We start from the raw sequence: 4704 nt of genomic DNA on the forward strand, positions 1-4704 counted from the left end.
TCCACATATTGACCAAGCTTGAGCCTGCTTAGCTTCAATAAGCAACCCAAATTTGACTACTGCATTCAACAATTGAACTTGCTTGGGACAATTTAAGAAAGCTGATCTGATCTAACGGAGGGGTAGCGTATCCTGCCAGGCTCAAAGTGGCCGGCAGATTGCGCTACCACCCCTATAAATGAGGTCAAATTCATGATTGAGGAAGGTGATTTCACCCCCTGCTGGCCAGACTGAAACTACCACAAGCAGCAAACTAGATTTTCAGAAAATAGGGCATCCTGACCGGCTCAATATAGCTGGCAGTATCCGCTACCACCTCAATGAATGATATCAAAGTCATAATTAAGGTGGGGAATTCATGACCACAGAAGGTCAGGAGGCCAGTTTGATGCCTCATCAGACGGATGCACCTCTTTACGGTTGCCGGTTTAAGGCTTCATTAAAAAGTCACTATTTTTCTCAGTCCGAAGTTTTGGAACCACATTGTACATGTCAGAAAACGAGCATCGAGAGGCAACTTAAGAAAGCTGATCTGATCTAACGGAGGGGTAGCGTATCCTTCCAGGCTCAAAGTGGTCGGCAGATTGCGCTACCACCCCTATAAATGAGGTCAAATTCCTGATTGAGGAAGGTGATTTCACCCCCTGCTGGCCAGACTGAAACTACCACAAGCAGCAAAGTAGATTTTTAGAAAATAGCGCATCCTGACCGGCTCAATATAGCTGGCAGTATCCGCTACCACCTCAATGAATGATATCAAATTCATAATTAAGGTGGGGAATTCATGACCACAGAAGGTCAGGAGGCCAGTTTGATGTCTCATCAGACGGATGCTCCTCTTTACGGTTGCCGGTTTAAGGCTTCATTAAAAAGTCACTATTTTTCTCAGTCCGAAGTTTTGGAACCACATTGTACATGTCAGAAAACGAGCATCGAGAGGCAACTTAAGAAAGCTGATCTGATCTAACGGAGGGGTAGCGTATCCTGCCAGGCTCAAAGTGGTCGGCAGATTGCGCTACCACCCCCATAAATGAGGTCAAATTCCTGATTGAGGAAGGTGATTTCACCCCCTGCTGGCCAGACTGAAACTACCACAAGCAGCAAACTAGATTTTCAGAAAATAGGGCATCCTGACCGGCTCAATATAGCTGGCAGTATCCGCTACCACCTCAATGAATGATATCAAATTCATAATTAAGGTGGGGAATTCATGACCACAGAAGGTCAGGAGGCCAGTTTGATGCCTCATCAGACGGATGCTCCTGTTTACGGTTGCCGGTTTAAGGCTTCATTAAAAAGTCACTATTTTTCGCAGTCCGAAGTTTTGGAACCACATTGTACATGTCAGAAAACGAGCACCGAGACGCAACTTAAGAAAGCTGATCTGATCTAACGGAGGGGTAGCGTATCCTGCCAGGCTCAAAGTGGCCGGCAGATTGCGCTACCACCCCTATAAATGAGGTCAAATTCATGATTGAGGAAGGTGATTACACCTCCTGCCGGCCAGACTGAAACTACCACAAGCAGCAAACTAGACTTTCAGAAAATACGGCATCCTGACCGGTTCAATACAGCTGGCAGTATGCGCTACCACCTCAATAAATGATATCAAAGTCATAATTAAGGTGGGGAATTCATGACCACAGAAGGTCAGGAGGCCAGTTTGATGCGTCATCAGACGGATGCTCCAGTTTACGGTTGCCGGTTTAAGGCTTCATTAAAAAGTCACTATTTTTCGCAGTCCGAAGTTTTGGAACCACATTGTACATGTCAGAAAACGAGCTGGTTGGACTAAAACTACCTCGAGCAGCAAACTAGATTTCCACAAAGGGTCTCCCATCCACATATTGACCAAGCTTGAGTCTGCTTAGCTTCAATAAGCAACCAGAATTTGACTACTGCATTCAACAATTGAACTTGCTTGGGGCAACTTAAGAAAGCTGATCTGATCTAACGGAGGGGTAGCGTATCCTGCCAGGCTCAAAGTGGCCGGCAGATTGCGCTACCACCCCTATAAATGAGGTCAAATTCATGATTGAGGAAGGTGATTTCACCCCCTGCTGGCCAGACTGAAACTACCACAAGCAGCAAACTAGATTTTCAGAAAATAGCGCATCCTGACCGGCTCATTATAGCTAGCAGAATCCGCTACCACCTCAATGAATGATATCAAAGTCATAATTAAGGTGGGGAATTCACGACACCAGAAGGTCAGGAGGCCAGTTTGATGCCTCATCAGAAGGATGCTCCTCTTTACGGTTGCTGGTTTAAGGCTTCATTAAAAAGTCACTATTTTTCTCAGTCCGAAGTTTTGGAACCACATTGTACATGTCAGAAAAGGAGCACCGAGAGGCAACTTAAGAAAGCTGATCTGATCTAACGGAGGGGTAGCGTATCCTGCCAGGCTCAAAGTGGTCGGCAGATTGCGCTACCACCCCTATAAATGAGGTCAAATTCCTGATTGAGGAAGGTGATTTCACCCCCTGCTGGCCAGACTGAAACTACCACAAGCAGCAAACTAGATTTTCAGAAAATAGCGCATCCTGACCGGCTCATTATAGCTAGCAGAATCCGCTACCACCTCAATGAATGATATCAAAGTCATAATTAAGGTGGGGAATTCACGACACCAGAAGGTCAGGAGGCCAGTTTGATGCCTCATCAGAAGGATGCTCCTCTTTACGGTTGCTGGTTTAAGGCTTCATTAAAAAGTCACTATTTTTCTCAGTCCGAAGTTTTGGAACCACATTGTACATGTCAGAAAACGAGCACCCCCTGCTGGTTGGACTAAAACTACCTCCAGCAGCAAACTAGATTTCCACAAAGGGTCTCCCATCCACATATTGACCAAGCTTGAGCCTGCTTAGCTTCAATAAGCAACCCGAATTTGACTACTGCATTCAACAATTGAACTTGCCTGGGGCAACTTAAGAAAGCTGATCTGATCTAACGGAGGGGTAGCGTATCCTGCCAGGCTCAAAGTGGCCGGCAGATTGCGCTACCACCCCTATAAATGAGGTCAAATTCATGATTGAGGAAGGTGATTTCACCCCCTGCTGGCCAGACTGAAACTACCACAAGCAGCAAACTAGATTTTCAGAAAATAGGGCATCCTGACCGGCTCAATATAGCTGGCAGTATCCGCTACCACCTCAATGAATGATATCAAAGTCATAATTAAGGTGGGGAATTCATGACCACAGAAGGTCAGGAGGCCAGTTTGATGCCTCATCAGACGGATGCTCCTCTTTATGGTTGCCGGTTTAAGGCTTCATTAAAAAGTCACTATTTTTCACAGTCCGAAGTTTTGGAACCACATTGTACATGTCAGAAAACAAGCACCCCCTGCTGGTTGGACTAAAACTACCTCCAGCAGCAAACTAAATTTCAACAAAGGGTCTCCCATCCACATATTGACCAAGCTTGAGCCTGCTTAGCTTCAATAAGCAACCCAAATTTGACTACTGCATTCAACAATTGAACTTGCTTGGGACAATTTAAGAAAGCTGATCTGATCTAACGGAGGGGTAGCGTATCCTGCCAGGCTCAAAGTGGCCGGCAGATTGCGCTACCACCCCTATAAATGAGGTCAAATTCATGATTGAGGAAGGTGATTTCACCCCCTGCTGGCCAGACTGAAACTACCACAAGCAGCAAACTAGATTTTCAGAAAATAGGGCATCCTGACCGGCTCAATATAGCTGGCAGTATCCGCTACCACCTCAATGAATGATATCAAAGTCATAATTAAGGTGGGGAATTCATGACCACAGAAGGTCAGGAGGCCAGTTTGATGCCTCATCAGACGGATGCTCCTCTTTACGGTTGCCGGTTTAAGGCTTCATTAAAAAGTCACTATTTTTCGCAGTCCGAAGTTTTGCAACCACATTGTACATGTCAGAAAACGAGCACCCCCTGCTGGGTGGACTAAAACTACCTGCAGTAGCAAACTAGATTTCCACAAAGGGTCTCCCATCCACATATTGACCAAGCTTGAGCCTGCTTAGCTTCAATAAGCAACCAGAATTTGACTACTGCATTCAACAATCGAACTTGCTTGGGGCAACTTAAGAAAGCTGATCTGATCTAACGGAGGGGTAGCGTATCCTGCCAGGCTCAAAGTGGCCGGCAGATTGCGCTACCACCCCTATAAATGAGGTCAAATTCATGATTGAGGAAGGTGATTTCACCCCCTGCTGGCCAGACTGAAACTACCACAAGCAGCAAACTAGATTTTCAGAAAATAGGGCATCCTGACCGGCTCAATATAGCTGGCAGTATCCGCTACCACCTCAATGAATGATATCAAAGTCATAATTAAGGTGGGGAATTCATGACCACAGAAGGTCAGGAGGCCAGTTTGATGCCTCATCAGACGGATGCTCCTCTTTATGGTTGCCGGTTTAAGGCTTCATTAAAAAGTCACTATTTTTCACAGTCCGAAGTTTTGGAACCACATTGTACATGTCAGAAAACAAGCACCCCCTGCTGGTTGGACTAAAACTACCTCCAGCAGCAAACTAAATTTCCACAAAGGGTCTCCCATCCACATATTGACCAAGCTTGAGCCTGCTTAGCTTCAATAAGCAACCCAAATTTGACTACTGCATTCAACAATTGAACTTGCTTGGGACAATTTAAGAAAGCTGATCTGATCTAACGGAGGGGTAGCGTATCCTGCCAGGCTCAAAGTGGCCGGCAGAT

The sequence above is a fragment of the Garra rufa genome, unplaced genomic scaffold, assembly GCF_049309525.1.
Source record: "Garra rufa unplaced genomic scaffold, GarRuf1.0 hap1_unplaced_001, whole genome shotgun sequence".
NCBI classification, from domain to species: Eukaryota; Metazoa; Chordata; class Actinopteri; order Cypriniformes; family Cyprinidae; genus Garra; species Garra rufa.